The sequence below is a fragment of the Uranotaenia lowii genome, chromosome 2 (genome assembly GCF_029784155.1).
Source record: "Uranotaenia lowii strain MFRU-FL chromosome 2, ASM2978415v1, whole genome shotgun sequence".
NCBI classification, from domain to species: domain Eukaryota; kingdom Metazoa; phylum Arthropoda; class Insecta; order Diptera; family Culicidae; genus Uranotaenia; species Uranotaenia lowii.
The window spans coordinates 69521608-69541460 of NC_073692.1; the positions used below are offsets into that span (position 1 = coordinate 69521608).

At 34.4% G+C, this 19853-nt stretch overlaps 2 protein-coding genes across 10 annotated transcripts in view; both read left to right on the plus strand.

The window, feature by feature from the left end:
• LOC129742209 (uncharacterized) overlaps window positions 1-19853 on the plus strand; it is a 172975-nt gene that overhangs the window by 25179 nt on the left and 127943 nt on the right. The gene's annotated exons all lie outside the window — the stretch shown is intronic.
• The window catches only part of LOC129742207 (protein timeless), a 50133-nt gene continuing 30289 nt past the window's right edge, over window positions 10-19853 (plus strand). For 8 of the 9 annotated variants that reach the window (XM_055734069.1, XM_055734073.1, XM_055734071.1 and 5 more), the window contains exons 1-2: window positions 10-693; window positions 19742-19849. The gene's annotated coding sequence lies outside the window, so the exon portion shown is untranslated. Of the gene's footprint in view, window positions 694-19741 lie in introns of all 9 variants that reach the window. The other variant, XM_055734070.1, reaches the window with a different exon arrangement.

Below are 19853 nucleotides of genomic sequence, written 5' to 3' on the forward strand. Positions count from 1 at the left end.
ATAGTGAAAATTTAAATTCCGTGATGCTGCAACAAGAGCAAATAAAACAAAAGTGTGTATGCAAATCAGCTTGAATGACGCAAAGTGGTTAGAGCTATCAAATAACAAGCTGACTGAAGTTTAGCTTCATCTAAAATACATAAGTGAAGTACAATTTTCGAGTTTCCAAAGTGTTTTCAAACTAAAAATCCAAAAGGATTGTTTCGAATCAAGCGATCGCTTCTAGCTAGGTCAATAGTTATAGCATCTGGCTAATCTACGTAAGTCAACAGAATGCTAGTATTGCATTGCATTTGAGTGCATCTCTCAGCTATAATAGTGATACCTATCGCATTGCAACAAATCTGTGCGGTTTAGTTAGTAGTGGTTTACCCCAGCAGCAGTGAAGTACAGTCGCAAATCGTTGCATTTAGTGTGTTCCTCTGAGCAGCAGCAGCAATAATAACCGCGACAGATAAGTTCCATTGAAGTCACGTTTTTGCAACGAAGTGCACACATAGGTACAGCTCTCAGTACAGAGTAAGCCTACGCACTTGCATCGTCTGGAACTGGAACGTGGTATAAAACGGGTGTTTTGGGTGCTGGTGTGAGTGAAAAAACAACAAGGTAGTGATTGATATTATCGAGACGAATCGAAAGCCCGGATCAATGATTAGCAGCAAAGGTTGAAGCGCAACGGAATACGATTGACCGGTAAGCCTTTAAACTATGTATTTAACTTTCAACACCTTAAAATTATTTTTCTAACCTATTAACACCGTAACGATTTCTTCATTCTACCTTTTCCAAAACATATAACGATAGTGACATTGATTGCGTAAATTGATATTTGTTCCAAATAAAGGTTAGTTCTTTTAGAAATGTGACACTTTCTTTTGCTTATGGCTCGTTTACTGGTAAAAAGACATTCAAAATTTTGACAGCATTTTGTTGCCTGTGAAAATTACTAACAGACTTATTTTTTCATAATTCATAATATTTACGATGCAAGAGAAAGAGGAAAAATAATTTTGCACAGTTTCATTCAAAATCCATCATTATCAAATTGATAGCTGACAAAACCGTTGATTTTTCGAAGAATTACTGTGTGTGAGTGGTGGAAAAGTATGCAAATACGGTCAAAATTGTCCACAAAGTTCAAATCAATCATTGGTGTGAAGCATATGATTGGCAACTTCGGCTAAGGGTCATCAGGGAAGTCAAGTCTCATACCAGCATTTTAATTTTCAATCAGCAAAAAACTCAGGATAGATCGCTGATAATTCCAAAAAAAAAATTTCTCTGATAAGCTGAAAGTGTTGCCTTTTAATGAGTCATTCAAACCTAACCTCAAGCCTCAAACAACAAATTTTTGCTAGATCCACAGCTCGTAAGCTATAATATATCTGGTTCCGAGGCTATGGGACAGATGATTTCTGATGAACGACAAAATTTATGAAATACCCTATTTTAAACAAATTCCAGCGTTTGAATCCCATACCACGTCTGCTCGTGGCAAGGTCCCGAGTATATTTAAGAATGTATTTGCTGGTTATTTTGTATAAAATATAATGATTTGCCAAAATTCTGCTCCTGTGGAAAAAAAAACAACAATTTTCAAAACGAAAACTATGGTTTTCACTGTTTTCAAAAGTCTAAAAAGAGTAATCTTTTATGTACCCTTCGCAACCTACGATCTATACTAACCGATTATACTTTAAGTTCAATCTCCTCACTTCGTTATTGCCAGATTTTGCCAGCAGGAATTCCATAAAAAACGCTCAAAAAGTGGCTCAAAAATAATCAAATTTGTTTATTTCGAAACAGCTGTATCCATTAAATTACCCTCAGTTTCTTTTAAAAGAGAATTATTGGTCCGAAAAGTATCAAAAATTGATGCAAGGGGATGTAGCCACCTAAAATACAGATTGAACGAAGTATTAGTTTAAAAAAACTGATCATTATCATGACTGAAAAAAGTGTGCGCTGGCCGAAGGGTATCAAGAATAAAGTAGAATTTATTCTTGCAAAAAAAACGATAAAATTTTTTTTCAAAATTTTTCATCAATTATCATAAGATTACCTTCATTTCCTTCGTAAAAATTATTTAGATCAAACGAAAGGTTTTTGAGATAAACGGATTCGTAACTGTCCATTTCTAAAAGAACTAAGCTTTACTTGTTTGTTTGGGAAATTAAAATTTTCCATTAAAAAATCACTAGAGATGTACAGAAAAATAAAAAAAAACTGTGGAATTTAAATATTCCTTTATTCTTGAAGTACATTTCATGAGAAAAAACCACAAACCTAACTTGTACCCCAGAAAAGATATTCGATATTGAATGAAAAATAAATTCAAAATATTTTTATTTTTTTTTCGATTCTACTGCTAGTTTGAAAGCTATTTAACAGTAGGATGAAATTAAAACATCCCAATGAGCTGCTTTGCAAAGCCAATGAATTTGTCGATTTATATAAACTCGGTAAAAACGGCTCATCAAAAAACTCTTGGTATCTCTATTAAATGTTGTTTAGGAACTTTTATCAACATAATCGCGAATGGGTTTCGAAAGCCTACAAAACTATTTCAAACTAGCTGTTATGTTTGGATGACGAAAAATTTTCAGATTTTTTACTAATTGAATTTTGTTGAATAATTCTTGTTGTTTCATAAATTTTACCGGCTAACCAGGATTTTCCCGGCCCGTTACGTTCGGGAAAATTCTTCGTTTTATAAATACGGAAAAGACTGACTACATTAAGTTTAAAGCTATATAAGATCACGCTTCCCGTTCAATTCCAGGGCAACGAACTCGCCGATGAAAGGGCAAAAAGGAGCAATACATGGTGCCATTTCTGCACGTTTTATCGCATATCATGAGTAGGTATTTTGCAATTGCTCATCAAATGGCTATGAACGAATGGCAGAGTTTATAGGACGAAAGCGTAAAAGTAAGGTTTTCTTTATGTTTACTCAATTCACCCGAAGTAAAAACGGAAGCTTGTTCAAGGGATTTAATTTAAAGCATGGATCACTACAAATCTGGACGCATTAAAACGGATCTATCTCGGAGCTATGTAAACGAAATAAAAATGTTTTGTACTTAAAATGAAAGCGTCTAAGACCCGTACGTGTGCTGTGACAGGCGCGAGTCTAGGATAAGCTGCTCTCGATTCGGCACACGGCGGGCAAAAACCCTAGGGTTGCCAGCCAAAAAGGGAGGAGGAAGACCGGACCACGGTCGGAGTAGAATGCCCTTTCGGCGAGGGGCATTCGAGTAGTGTGCGTCCGATCCTAGCAGTAAAGCATACAAAGATAAGGCTCTACCTTCTGCGTATGCCGAGCTGTTTATGTAAGTCGCGATCGTTGTGTAGGATACCTCCACCGCCGCGGAGTATCTGAGTAAAACGCGTCCCCTACGAGGGAAGCTGCGGGGATAAGACTATACCTTCTTCGCAGTCGAACTCGTAGGGGGAAGAGTATTTACGCCGCGAAATACTCTCGGGTAGGGTGACTTCACGTCGTCGGCGGGTGAGTCACCTGAGTCCGTGTAGGATGAATTCTTCGCCGGGAATCATCCGAGTAGTCTTTCGTAAAGCCCCGGACGTGTGCTGTGACAGGCGTGTGTCCAGGATAAGCTGCTCTCGATCGGCACACGGACGGGCAAAGAGGAGAGGGCCTCGAGCCAAGCCAAGCGGAGCCAAGATCTCGAGTCGTTAGAGGAGAGGTCATTGGTCTCTTGCAGTGTCTCGAACAGAGGCGGAGAGCACGATTTTCGTGGGAACCAAGCTAGTCTCGAGTTGCTAGTAAAGGCCGGATCTCGAGTCGCTAGAGGAGAGGTCCTTAGTCTTGAATCGTAACGAGAGGCAGGGTATATATGCTAGAGTTTGACTCGAACTGGAGTTGCCGATGAGCGCTTAAGCGCGGACTTGGTCTCCCATCTCGGGTATAGCCTTCGTTGCAGGTCCGGGTGGGAATCATGGCCAGAGGCCCCAGGTGGACTTTATGGCGTAGGGGTACTTAGTATCATGAGTCGTCCAATTGCACCCTTGGACCCAGAGTAGCATACTGGGGGGACTCGGTCGCTCGCCGTGCCTTGGAATGCAATCCGTAAAAAAGGCTTACCACCTGGGTGATCAACTAAAAAAAAAAACCCTATTCGTTGACCTCAGCGGCCATTTTGTTCCACAATCTCTTCATCTCTGCTCCATCCCGAGTCGTCCTACCATTCTTCTTCATCTTCTGCTTGGCAATTACCCAAAATTTTTCGATAGGGCGGAATTGAGGGCAGTTGGGTGGGTTGATGTTCTTTTCGACCAAATCCACCCGTTGGCCCGATACTACTATAGTACTTCTTTGCTGTAGTGGCAGCTTGCCAAATCTGGCGAAAACTTTACTGGTCCTTTGTGAGATCTAATGTACGAAAAAAAAACGTTTCTCAGTCACTCCGTTTTGTACATTTCGGAGTCCATGGTCTTGTTTTTCACAAAATCCGGGGTTTTTCGTCCGCAGCAGACAATACCTCGCCAGATCAAACACTTTCTTGCAAACTTATCAGCAAAAACGAATTTGAACTTGCCGGGGACATCACCATGACCAGTGCAGTGCACCACTGCAGTGGCTTTCTAAAATTTTTGGCCAGGAAGCTGCCCAAAATCCATCTTCACGTACGTTTCGTCATCCATGAGGATGCATCCGTCGAACTTCGTTGGAATCTTCTTGTATAACTTCCGGGCACGTCCTTTGGCTACTAAATTCTGCTTCAATGTCCGGTTTGGTTGCTTACTGGTCTGATAGGATCGTATTCCTTCGCGTAGATGAATCCTTCTGACGGTGCACCGGTCGGCGTTGAATTTCTTGGCAATGTCGTAGTCCGACTATCCTGTGTTTGCCTTGATCGTTCTCAACACCTTCAAATACAGTTTCCGATCCTTAATTCCACTATGACGCTTTGTATGAATCTGCCGATCGATAGTATGCATTTCACGGAAACGTTTGAGAACGCTGCACACGGTTGATCAAATCGCTTCGCAGTCTTTAACAAAGATCAATGAGTCTTTAACTTCAAATATTCAGTTACTTTTTTGAATGATGTTAGAAAAAGTTGTAATCTTCACAAATTTCTCAAAAAAAATGTAGAATTCAATTTTTTTAAAGCGCTGTATCTCTGAAACGATACTAGGCGAGATAAGATTCCTTGATTGAATAAAGGATAATAAATAAATTCAATATCAGTTTTTAGTTTATGTAGGTTTATCAGTTATCAAAGATTGATTTTACCCAAAACTGACCAATTTGAAAATTTCCACACCTCATATCGCCAAAAACTATAGGTTATAGAAAAAATCTGATGAATGTTTTGAATCCAGAACGCTAAAATCTTCAAAAATCAGTAATTGAAACATAGACACCGAAAATGCTGTTCCACAGTGATGATCTGAATGTTGTACAACGTGAAAAAGTATTAAGATGGTGCGGTAATTTTTTAATATTCTAACGTCGCTGAACTTAGCGTAGTGTCTATTCTTGGCCGAAAAGTTTTCAGGACGAATAGCTCAGTTGACACCGTTGTTTTTTATCTGGGTTTTTTTCGATACGAATATGTCCTACTACTCCTATTCTTAAAAGCTAGAAAGAAATGCGAATGACACACGCACTTCTGGGAATAAGTCTTTTTCATTCTGGTATTTATATGCACTCTGAACTTTAAGAGGCAAATCGTAACCACTTATTAACGGCAAACAGAAACACTTTGTTGTATACAGCTGTATTATTGAAATTCAAATCCACTTTCACAAAACACAGGTTGAGTTCTATCAGTGTGCATGTGTTTTTTTGCTGTAGTACCGGGAGACTCAACTTTGTAGAGGTCAGCCCCATCGCTAGTTTTAGCTGTAGAACATTGCACGATGATCCAAAGACACAGCACACACCCTCTCTTCGCCCTCTCTCGGTGCAAGATAAGCGCAATTGAAGTCACGTTTTGCATACATACAGCCAAACTGCAATGAACCTACATACATTTTAGGTTTTCGGTTCCGGCACCATAAATGATTAATAGTTCCCTGAAGAGCAAAAATGGAAAATGCAGTTTACAGATTTAATTATGATTAATGATTTCGAGGAAGGTAACTTTTGTACAATCGAAATTGATAAACGGTTTGAATCCGTAATTGGAAAAGTTTAAGAGAAGGTGTCCATCGTAATACAATTATCTACGGAACTGAATATTTTTAAATTATTTCTTTTAAGTTTACTATTTCTTAGCATAGTCTATCTATATTTGTTTCATAGCACTTTTATTACATTTCGATACATTATCATCCTTAACACTATTTTCTTAATGATTTCATTATAATTTTAATTTTTGACATTCGTCAGCGAAAGAAAAATAAACTTACATGCATCAAGAACTGCGGTATACGTTGATATTTATTGATGGGTGTTAACCAATTTTTAGATGGTTTGCTATAATTTTATTAAAAGAACAGAAAATTCTTCAAAAATTTACAATTTGGTTTCAGGGTTTGTTTTCAACAGAGGGGATACCAAGATAACATTCTTATGTAAGATCTCTAAAAAGAATCATATCCGAATTGTGTCGAAGAAAGTTCACACAAATTAAGATATGTACATACACCCAAAATTAAGCCTTTACTCCAATAATGAGTTCTCGACATTTCAACGTGCAAGTGAAGCCCTTTCACTTGACTTCACTTGACTTCGGAGCTAAACTAATTTCTTCCGGTACTAAATCTAGTAACTTGTACTAGCGAACTAGCGACACTATTTTTCGTCACCTACAAGTGACACCCTTTCGTTAGATGGGTCGCAAGTTGAAATCGGAGCAAAACTAATTTCTCGCGGTACTAACCCTAGTAGCTTGTCTCAGGTCTAAAGTCTCATGTCTCTGGTCTAATGTTTCATGGCTCTTGTCTCATGCCTCAGGTGTCATCTCTTATGTCTCATGTCTCTCTCAGGTCTCAGGTCTCAAGTCTCAGGTCTTAGGTTTCAGGTGTCATGTCTTAAGTCTCAAGTCTAATGTCCCATGTCTTTGGTCTCATTCTACAGGTCTCAGGTCTCATGTCTCAGATCTCAGGTCCCTGGCTTCAGGTCTCAGGTGTCATGTCTAAAGTCTCAAGTCTCAGATCTCATGTCTCTAGTCTACATTCTCAAATCTAATGTATCAAGTCTCAAGTCTCAGGTCTCAGGTCTCAGGTCTTAAGTGTCAAAACTTTAGAGCTGCAGAATTTGAATGGTCTTTTTTACACGGTTTTCGGGAATCAACACGGTTTTTTTACACGGTTTTCGGGAATTAGCACGGTTTTTTTACACGGTTTTCGGGAATCAACACGGTTTTTTTACGCGGTACGTATATCTGTGTAAAAAAAAACCTTACTGCACAACCAAAATTAAGCCTTTACTCCAATCATGAGTTCTCGATATTTCAACGTTATTGGCGCTGTGAATGCCATTGGTGCTGATAAGATTTGTGATCGCTACAACGCCAAGCAGCCAGACTTGAATGGATTGATCCGGTCGATCAATGCTGTACGTCTGTAGTAAAGCGGCATTCCTTGTTTCAAACAAAAAAAAAAACAGTAGAAAACCAATAACACAGTTTCTCATTTCCAATACCCATTCAATAGGAATCCATTCCCATCCGCACTCCTTTCACATGACAAAGAACTCTCCCGAAATATCAGAAAGCCAACTCTGTGCGTTTTTGGTGATTGGCCGTGGCAGAACGACTATGACAATTATTCCTCTTCCTCCTCTTCCGGCTCAGGTAGTACTGGTACTGGTTAAGAGATCGTATTGGCATGACGATATAAAAATGGTGTTGTGAATTCGATTCTCACTTCGGCATTTTTTTTTTATTTTCTTGTTTCTGGGATGAATTATCCAATAGGATGAAAATCACTTAAATATTTGTTTTCTTGTTTCGCTTGAATGTTTGAATGTAATGGTTCTGCATCATTTTGTCCGAGATCTCTACTATGTATGCCAGAGACGAGAGAGCAATTATATCATCTTTGGCGCAATGCACATGTCAGCGCATTTTCGGCACAAAGTTAGCTCCGATCTTCATTGAAATTTTGCAACCTCTTTTTTGAGTAAAGTTTATCACAACTTTTGGATACTGTCGACCCTGTTCCTATGCACTTCCATCGTATCACATGTCACATAACGTGTGGGGCCAAGTTGTCTGGGGTCAGTAGGTATGTCAATGTTATATTTCGAATCATGACTCATAGCAGCAGCCAGTTGTACAAACTAATCAAATTTCAAATTATCTTTAACATTTTCGTCTCGATTGGTTTCAATTTTCAATTTGCGTTTCATGAATTATTAACGGCGATATTTTGTGTCTAAATAACCTTGCCCGCATCCATTTACCTATATGTATGTATGAATGTATAGTCGCAGACTTGTGCTGGAAATTCTCATGAATTCTCATACGTTTATGAAACGTGATGTGTGTGAACCTCTATTCATCATCAACCTACGTAATGGAATACGACGAAAGTGAAACGATACAAACATATGGATTAGGTTTGAATTCCTGACAATCGTGGAGCTTCACCTGATTAGAATGTTATGTTTGCTTACTAAACATCACAGTTTTTATTCCAAATATTTTCGTACACATAAAATGCTTTGAACTAGAATGTTTAGATTTTTTTTTTGTTCGAATAGTTTCAAAACTGTGTTCTTATTTATTTCCTCCATCTTACGAGAAACTGAACTTTATAAATAGGTATACATTGTGGTTACAGGTTTTTGGTACCTATATATTGTGCTGTGAGATTTGTAAATTTGTTTACTATTTCAATGAAGAAAAATCCTTTTTAGTCCTAATCTACTCAATATATCTACTATGACCACTAGAAAACTGCAAAAAAAATGACTTTTTGCTCCCATATGTTTTTTCGATGTCCTTCGGGTCACCAAGCATCAGTGAAAAATTTGAGATGATTTGGTTGATGGGAATTTGTATGAAAGAAGAAATTTTTGCGTACAAAATCATCCAGAAAACTCTAATAAGCTTGAAATGTAGTTTGTCTTTATTTACTGATTTGGTCTATTCTTAAGCTTCATTTATTGGTAACATGGGAATAAGCTAGCCCCCCCCCCCTCCCCCCAGAAAATTACCCCGGGACTACGATGGCCTAATCCGGCCATGCCACTTTCTAAAGCCGCACTCCAATTTATCTCATTTTTCTATGACAGCAATGTTTAGTAATAGTAACCATGTGCATTTGTAAGTAGGAAAACACAAGTAATCTTTTTTTATTTTCTCGAATTTGTGTTTAAACAGTACGCCAATATTTAGCACATATTTTACGCATTATTGGGTGACTATAGCCGCACTAAGATTTTCACATGGGTTTTTGCAGGGTGGGCACAGAACCGGGAAAACCGGGAATTGGAAATCGAACCGGGAAAAAACCGAGAATTCAGACCCAAAACCGGGAAAATTAACGAAAGGAAACCGAAATTCAGTTTTGGTTCTAAGATCAGGGATTCAAACCAAAATTCTAACTTCAATTTCCAAGTCAGAATTCAACAGTTCAAAAATGTGTAAAAAGAACATCGAAAGTTTGGAAATTTTTAAACACTCTCTGATTTCTCTTCAACTACATCTAAATTTAAAAAAAATCACTAATTTATCGGAACCTAGAGTTCAAAACTGCCTCGAAGAATGAGACGATAAATTCAAAAAGTCTCTTAGAATTTGTTAAAGTATCGTACATCATTACAATTGTTAAAAAAAAAACTATCAATCATATAAAAGCAAGCAAATTAAACTAAAATTTAGCATGAAATGGAAATGTAGAAAGACAATCATCTGTATGCACGGCACGGTGTTTTTGTAGCTTAATAAAGCCGGAACAAATTTCAAATCCTTCTTTTGTCACTCGGAGTTGGATCTTCGCAAGGGGGGGTACAATAAAAAATAATGCAAAAAACTAATAAATGGGAATAAATTGCGTGGTAGCTTGCATGCAATAAAATTACATACTATATCATTGCACAAAAACCATAATTCAAGTAATTTTTTGTCGAAAAATTCAAGGATACAAAAGGTTTTAAAACTCTCAACTTCCACAATTTGTTTTTTGCTCGTGTAATCTTTCTGATATTTTATAAATTTTCCGAAATTTCCCTAAAATACTTCAAACTTTATTTGTTTCCCCCTTCGGGTTTTTCGGAAATGTCGAAGGGAGAGGGGGGGGGGGGGGGGGGGTGACAAAATAAGAAAGTGATATTTGTTCTGGCCTAATAATAAATTTGACATCGCTGAAAATTCGCTTAGTTAAATAGGAAACCATCTTATATCAAACGCACTGTTTGGAAAATTATCTTTTTTCGATCACTGGTCATAATTTATCCACAAAATTTCAAATTATACTTTTTAAAGCTGGAATATGTTGAGATCCTTTGAAAATTTGCGAAAATTTCGATTGAACTGATTTCGATCCTGATCCGTGACGAAAATTGAAAAAAAAATAGAAAAAATAAGTGATTTTTTTTCCTTTTTTCATAATGGCGTGTTTATGTCAATAGAAGACAAATTCTTCAAGATTCTTGAAATAATTCAAGATTGCATGGTACTTTCCTCATAATATACATATTTGTGTTTTGAGTGACGCATTTAAGAAAAAAAAACCCTAGAATTTGAATGTTAAAAAAGACCTATGTCAAAATAACAAAATTATTCCAATAATATTGATTATGTTTAGCTTATTTCAGCACAAGTCAACCAAATTTTCGTTCTTCCGTTTGCCCGGGGGGTTAAGAGCTAATTTGACTTATATTGACGAATTTAGGGGAATTTTTTTATATTGTTTTACTCAAATAAATCAAATATTTTTTTAAAAGCATAAGTAAAAAAAATGAAGTCTTCAACAAAGTTGCAAAAGGAATCTTTTTTTTTTCTATTACAACAAAACTGTTTATTTCTTATGTTATTTCATTACAAGCAAAAGGATTTTTTTTTACATTTTCAAAGATAAGTGCCAACTTCAGCTAGGTAATATTTAAAATAAGTTTTATCTTAGCATGTGTTTGAAGGAATTTATAAGATTTGATTTCCTGATACAGGTGTTTCCAAGCAAGCATTACAAAATACGTTCTAGCTCTATTATTTACCGGAGCAGCTATTTAATTTTCAAAACTTTACCCCGAGAAATTGACTAAACATAAAAATATATGTTGAAAATTTAACTTTTGCTTTTTCACATTTTTCTGCATAACAAAGCTAATCCTCTACTGAATGAAAATTGAAAACGTTAGGATTTTTTTTTTTTATGGAAATATATTTATTGCCAAAAAAAAGATCCGTTTTTCAATAATTTTAATAATGTACTATTAAAATGAAGAGTTAATCATCGTAAATTTATTTTTATGAAATTGTTTTATCGGCTATATCGGTGAAATGTTGTGTTCTTTGAGAGAGAATATTTTAAGAGTTTAAGGATTTGTGGACGGATGGAGGATTGGAATAGGATGAATGATGTTGAGAAACAAAGAGATGAAATAAGATGAAAAATTTTTCAAACTAAAATTACCCTTCCGCTCATTTTTAACATCATTCATCTTTTTCTAGTCTTCTATCCGTCTATAAGCTTTCAATTCTTAAAATATTCTTTCTCAAAGAATATAACATTTCATCGATATAGACGATAAAATAATTTCATAAAAATAATGTACGAAATCAGTTTTTCTTAAATTATAAACACACTTTGCAATGTTTGACAGTGCTGAATTATGCTAAAAATATTTACAAAAAAGATCGAAACCAAATATGGAGTCGTATGCAATAGCGAATTTAGATAAAGTTTTTTAAACTTTTTATGGTTACTAAAAAAATACATTGTTTTTTTTAAACTTCTTTCAAAATTTGCAATTTCAATGTATCAAAATGTTATTTTGACTTCAAAATCCATAAGTCCTGAAGTTCAGATTTTTTTAAAAAAAAGTTGGTATAGGTAGTTTAATTTGAGTATCAATCAATTTAAACTGCAAAATTTAATTTGACTACGCTTTGAAAATGAAAAATAAATGTTTCTAATTTTTATTGATTTACGATACTTTTGATTTTATTGTAATTTATTTAATTTTGAAATCCTTTTACAGTTTTTTCTATATTCATTTCTAAACTGAAATTCCTTAGCTTAATGTAAAAAAAACTTAGGTTCCGGCACGAATTTTTATCATGAACGATTACAAATATTTTCAAAAAGTGCTCATTTTCCTGTCGAAAAGTAAAAAATGCTGCAGGAAAATTTCTATTTTCCTGACCTAGGTTAATTTATCCAACGGGGCTTGTCGAGTTTGACAATTACGTCGAGTGCTGAAAAAATCGAGTTTTGCAACGAAAGGCATACACAATTTTATAAAAATTTGTAAAAAATCCTTTGAAAATCCATTAATTGACCTACAAGAAGTGCATCTTTCAAATAAGAACAAGTCAATGACTATGCCACATTAGACTGAGTCGATTTGGGGTCATTTTTGAATTTCTCAAAACCTGGGTCTAAAAAGCTTCGTCTTGGTTCAAAACTCATCCATGATTTTTTTGCAAAATTTTTATGTTACGTTTACATGAGTAAATTTGAACTTTTAGTTTTGTATGGGAAAATTGAATATTTTGTACTGAAAATCAACTTCATTTTGGTTTGTTCTGTAGAACTGGGCCAGCTGACAGTTTTAATGCCAATTTATAATGTTTTCAGTGGCTAAAAGTTAACTTTTTAGCACTGAATTGCATAAAATACAATTATAATAACGATTCAAAAATTGAATAAGATTTTTTTGCAAACATTGACTTTTTTTAATGTATAAAAAATCTTTTCTGAGTTCTAAAGAAAATATTTTTAAAACTAAGCTTAAACAGAAGACAAGTTCTTCGGAAAATGGTAGGGTTAACTAAAGTTATCATAACATAAACAAAGATCATTCTTTTTTATTCTTATTTCTGTTCATAATTATTCAGGTTATTATGGGGCAGTAATGAACACTGTTAAGATTCTTGTCACGTAATATTTGTTATGATGTTACATTGCTTAAGGAATCTAAACACTGCGTCTAGATACGATTTGTGGTCTTTAAAAATATTCCCCTAATTAGTCATGGATAATTTTTGTATTCACGAAGGAACAAGGAATCTTGTCCATACAATCTCATATTTACAGATTTTAGAAACTGATAATGTTATATATAACGGTTTATTTTTAAGATCTTGACGGTTATTGGTATTTTAAACATTACAGATAAGTTTAGAAAATAGAACAAAGCATAACAACAAGTGTTCATAATTCCCCGTGTTTTGAAAAACATGGGCAATTATAAACTATCCTCTATGAACCAGTATGATAAATGTTTAGCAAAAATTTATATTACACTTGAAGATGCATTTATTACTGACTGTAAAACGCCTGAAAACAACATACTAAATTTACTGTGACAAGGGAGCTACATAATTGAATGCCCTCAGAACACTTTCAAATTATAGAAACGTGGATTTTGTGAGCTGTAGTAACACAATTGATATCTGTAACACTTGAAAAAAATTGTGAACATGATTTAAAACCCCATAACGATTTTGTGTGGCACGTTTTTTTCTATCATTTATATAAATGTGATGAAAACCTAAAAATAGAATCGAATTCGTCGTAGTGTTCAATAATTTGAGTGTTATGAAACAAAACAACCAAATCAACGAATTAAGTTGAAAATTTTGTTATATGCCGACGAAAATGGATAATAAAACTCGGGAAAACCTTGAATTTTTGTCCGGAAAAACCGGGAATTTCAAAAAGAAAAAGTTGTGGCCAACCTGGTTTGTTGTTAAATAGGCAATTTAGTCAAGCAGATAATTCGAAAATGTTGAAAGAAGGTGTCTTAAGTAAAAGTGATGAAATACATTGAAACTTGGATTTCAAGTGAGATACACAGTAAACGAAAATTACCGAGTTCGGTAATTTTTTTACCGAAATCCTAACATGTGTAAATCGTTAAACTGTTCGGTAATTTTTTCGGTAAAAAATAAACGAACATCGGTAAATCGATTCTTCATTTACCGATGTTCGATTATTTTTTACCGAAAAAATTACCGAACAGTTTAACGATTTAGACATGTTAGGATTTCGGTAAAACAAATTACCACACTCGGTAATTTTCGTTTACTGTGTACATATAAGACTTTTTAGTACCAAAACATGAAAAGGGTCAATGTCCATTTATGACGTTTCGAGAAAAACGCGTTTAAATTTTTTTTTAGATTGCGAAGAGGGTGGATAGCTTATCGCAATTTTCCCTTTGAAAGTTTTACATTTGGATCATTTGTTTATTCTAACGTAAAGAGTGTATTATGATAGATTGAGTCGATTCGGGGTCATTTTTTAAATTTTCCAACTCGTTTTGGTTCAAAACTGAAGTGTTATTTGAGTGCACTGAGAGCACCTGCAACGGTTCAGGCGTAAATATTGGTTTTAAGTATACCAGTTTTAGCACAACTTGAAATTTTAGAATCGGCTAAAACACCCACTCCCCACCGGTGTATGAGCAAATTTAAAACGGAAACAATTTCATTGCAGACACTCAATAATTGAGAAGAAAAAACCCATTTTATTACAAAAATTGCATAAGTTTTGGGTTTTACAGTTAATTGTCTTAAAATTAATTCTACGAATATTCTTTTTGACAGAACAATGATTTCAACTATTCTACCAGGATTTCATTAATTTAAAAGCAAAAATGACTACACAACGAGGAAATAAGGTCAATTGAAACAATTCTTCAATTAATTCAATCAAATTGCTTTGAATCAATGGAATAAGGTTTTGTTAAAATGAAATGAAAAGCAATACTTTTTTCAAGTTATTGCTGACATTGATAAAGGAAATGAGAAATGTTTATCCCAAAGTCAATGGAAATTTTCCTTTGATTTATCGACATTTTTGTTTGACAAAAACTTGTTTCACTTTGTAAATTTATGTATGGATACAGAAAAATATGCTGATATTGACGAAAACTCCGAGCACTCTACACGAAACTAAAAATCTCTCAATATCTCAAATAAAACAAAAATTATAGAACAAACAATAAACATTTATTTTACCTCATCGAAAAAGTATTAAAATTTTCTTTCGTTTATTTTTTTTTTTAATTTTAGAACGCTGACTGGATTCACTATTCGCCGAGCCCAAATGAAAAGCTTTTTATTTAATTATATTAAATCGAGAATAATGTGACATCTATTATTTATACTTGATATGGTTTTTATTAACATCTTTTCTCAATTTATGTAACGTATAGGCTGGTTGAAGCGAAAAAAAACATTCAAATAATATCTCAAAAAGAAACTATTATCACACCCAATGTTACCCAAACATGTGTGAAAGAAATCATTGTTGGCTAAAATTTTCTCACCGTGAACTAAATCGGTCTGTCGTATAATTTGAAATCCTGTTCCAAATTTGCATGAATTTGGAACAAAGGCGTATAACTGTTGGGAATTTTGAAATCGATAACTGTGCTAAAACAGCAATTTACGCCACCGGTGCCAGCCGGATTGTTTTAGCGTGGTCGAAAACCGTGTTTTGCATCTACCGTTGGGACAGCCCTGATGGTTTTTTGGTTTCAAATTTTTTGTCCATGGAGATCAACTATCACAGTTTTTTTTTATGTTTCTTTCATATGAGTGACTTGGCCTAAGTTGTTCAAAAATATTGTAAAACTTGCAAGCAAGTGCTGCTCCATAGATTTTTTGTAGGGATAATTTATTCTTCTTTTCCAGGTTGCAATCTTATTCCTAAAACGTTTACTTCCTTCGAACCATATCGAACAAGCTAGAAAATTTTCAAGCCATTAACAATCGGCATGAAAAACATCTTATTGTACCGTTTCCAGAATTCAAATTCGCGAGTTCAACCTTCCATCAAGTTCAGTACATAAACAAGAAAATCCTCCGCATTATGAACCAATTTACATCTTCGTCAAGTCGGATGCCACTGAACACTGGGCCAGAGTGTCGATTCTTCATTTTTAAAATTAAACAACCATAAACATTCAAATCTTTTAAAAGATTCGAGGGTGCAAAGATATTTAAATAAGATTTTTGCAATACCTTCTGTTTTTGGATAACTTCAAACAAACAGTACTCGTAATTTTCTTATAGTCGTCTGGAAATATGTAACAGTTAGTTATTGAAGGAAAATAATGCACAGAAAGGTTACCTAATACCGAGACAGAAATATTTACTACTTTATGGAGTCGTTCAGTAAATTTGAATAACCGCAAGATTTGCATCCCAGGGCCTAGTGTATCTTGGAGGCCCGCGGAAACAGATGGTTAACGAGCTTTGCTCTCAAGAATATGCAAATGTAGTAAAAACACCGCCTAAACTCGATGGGGTAACAAAGCGGAAATAAAACGCGTTTTCGTTTCTCATTTTAAAAAAAGGGTCAGTAGGAAGTAGAACAAATACACGAATGATTTTCTTTATCTAGGATTGTAATGAGTTCTTTAATAAAAATGAAATCTACAGCGAATCATAAGGAGTGTGTTTCAGTATAGGTCTAGCAATTACACAATTTCCAGAAACAAACATGAAAAACAAACGATAAGCTAGATTTTGCTATTACCGGAAACGGAAAAGTTACTACAACAGAAACAAATAAGCCAACTAAAACGTTATGTTGAGTTTTGCATCGACTGTTCCCAGCCATAATGAGCTTTGTGGAAACTTTTGCTTCGACGACCGTGACATTGAAAACTTTATTTTTCTATGCTTGCTACAGAGAAATAATAAAGCTTTTTTTCTCGTTTCTTAGAAAGTCGAGCAGAAAACGAAACGTAAATCATGGACACTGATGAACAGCGTGAGAAAATGTTAAATTGAGTCTACAGCTTGTCTGTACTGTTTGATAAATTCTGGTTTCAGAATGATAGAATCGTTAATATTTAGTTTATTTTGAAGAAACGATGTCTGCTTGCCTAAAAACTAAAACTATACAAGGGTTGTAATGGATGTATAGAAAAAATTTCATGATCGAATTTTGAAAACCGACGTGTACATTTTGCAGGGTGGCCAGCGGGTTTCCATTTTCGAATTCCCGGTTTTTTTCCCGGTTTTCCCATGTGATATTTCATGTTTTTCATGGTTATAGAATACACTGCTTAATACCATTTACAAGATTTATTGACCGAACAAATGAACATTTTATTATATTTGTAAGTGAAAGTGTGTGAAAACTAAAAATTTTCAGTGAATCAATTTTGTAGTTCGAAAGTTATTCACAACTGCAAAAATTGCGGTGAGACTTGTTGGATTTCGTACCGATAAAAAAGTATTCAAATGTTGAAATGTAAAAGGGTAAGAAAATAATTCCAGTATTCCGTTTGTTCAACGAATTTTTTTTTTTGATTATTTGAATTTTTTGGACGTCATCTTGGAATTTTGAAGTACCGCATTGCATCATTTTGAAACCACATTATGATACCATCTGGACCTCAAATTCCCTGTAAGGTTTCAAAGTTCGTTCAACTAATCAGAACCGAAACTTCCATTTGTCATCAAAACAATTTTGGGGTTCAAAGGTTTCTTGAATCTTCAAATTTATCGTGAGGAAAATGTGTTTTCCGAGACATTTAAGGTTAGATATTTTCGTGAAAATAATTGAACAAAAGGGGTGAAAAGGGGTTTATCAATCTCAAAAATCTCAATAAGTGAAATTCATAAAAATTGCCAGACTGAACCAAAATTCTGATAAATCAGTATATTCAGACTAATAAACAAGCTTAGTTTTTGCTGTAAATGTATTTTAATTTTAAACTCGGATTCGAAAAGTTTAAATCAAATTCTGAAATAGCAACTTGGCATTGAAATTTTGATCCATTAATGTGGATTTAAGTTTCAAAATTTAGTTGCCAATTCGAGCTTTGAGTTTAAATTTCGAATTCTAAATCAGAAAATTAAACTTAGTAATTTAGATTAATATTGATTGCATAAATAGCATTACTATTGTTTTGTTTCTGAATATGGATGTATGATTTTTGAACGTTATTTGAATAATTATTTATGAAATCGCAGTATGTACTGTGCACTGGTTAATAAATTATGGATTTAGATTACTAGTTTCTTAGTTTTGGTTTTATTTCTGTTCTAAAATTAGTATTTTAAATCCAGATAATGCATCTGAATTTAGAATCTCAAGCATAGTTTTATTTTTACATTTTAAAACTTAATTTTGAGTCCGATTTTAAAACTTTAAATCTCAAAATTAAACCAAAATCCTTTTTAAAATTTCATCTGCATTTTCAGTCCAACTTCTGAATGCATGATTAAAGTCTTAACACAGAGAACTTAATTCGACCTTATTAATTCTAAATTCTCTATAAAATCTGTATTCAGAATCTAAATTTGAATTATTAAACTGAACCTGAATTTTGAATCAAATTTGTCTAAATCAATTCTGAATCCAAAATTTGAATTATGAAATTAGAATTTCGAACAAATATGTTAGCCGGTCTAACATTCACTGGAAAAGCGAACATTGAAGAATGAAAACACGCCTAAACTTTTCCCATTTCGTATTTTCATCAAAGATATACTATTAACGTCTATGTCATATTTTTAATAAAAATTTACTTTTTATTAACTACAACCTTTTCTATGCGTAGGATTTATATAGAAAAGTGATTTGCACTGCATAAAGTTTTTCCCGGTTTTGATGTCAAATTCCCGGTTTTCCCGGTTCGCTCTCCACCCTGATTTTGTAGATTGACCCTAAAAACTGACCTGAACGAAATTTCTGCTCAATTGTACTCGAATTAGGGGTACTACAAGTTTCGTTTTTTTGCCCTAATAAATCACCAAAGGGGGGAACCAAAGGATTTAAGAAAAATCTTAATTTCAATTTCGATGCCAAATGACTTAAAATTACATAAAATGTCGAAATCTGATAGGTGCTATATCCAAGAATATTTTTTTTGACAAAAATCGTGAATTGGGGACCAATGGAAATCGAAAAATCTAAACTTTAATTTAATTGCTAAACGACTTAAAATGCATGAAATTGAAACGTCGAAATGTGGGGTTATCTCGACAAAAAAAAATTAGCCAAAAATCTACTTTCTGCTTACTTGTTTTCCGGAAAAGCGGCCGTTTTAAAGAAAACCGACTAAGTCCGAGAAAGTTGATTTTTGAGAACTAAGAACTTTTTTTCCTTATAAGATACGAAGAAATGGTCTTCGACAAAGTTGTTCAGCGGAAAATTTCCTTAAAATACTTTATTTATTAGTGAATGTAAATGTTACTTAAAAATTCTGAAAAAAATCATGGATGAGATTTGAACTAAAACAAAAACCTCACGCTTTGAGAAATTCACTAATGATCCCACATTGACTCTGTCCAGCATGACTACCCTTTCAAATAAATGAATTTCAAACCACATCCAATTAAAACTTTTTAAGAAACGTTTTCGACTCGAAATCTTTTACTCCTCTAGCATCATAATGGTTCCTGTTCAAGAAACCCGTGTAAATCTATTGTTTTTCACCTTACCCCAGATTTTTGTTACTTTTTCTCTGCCCTGCCTGATACAAACAAACCAGTATCCGAAGAAATGCTTTCGTGCCTTCTTTCTTCCTTTTTCTTCAGAGTTGATTTCCGATACGTTCGTCAATGAACGGACATGTTTTTCATTCAAATTTTCTCACCACCCCTACCGTTTTCTTTCCCTTCCTTAGGTAAAGCACCTCAATGGCTTCGTTCGCACATTTTTGTGCACACAATTCTACAGCCGCCGTCGGTTTCCTGCGAGCCCCGCAACCCAGTTTGAACGCGTGGTGAATCACGTAA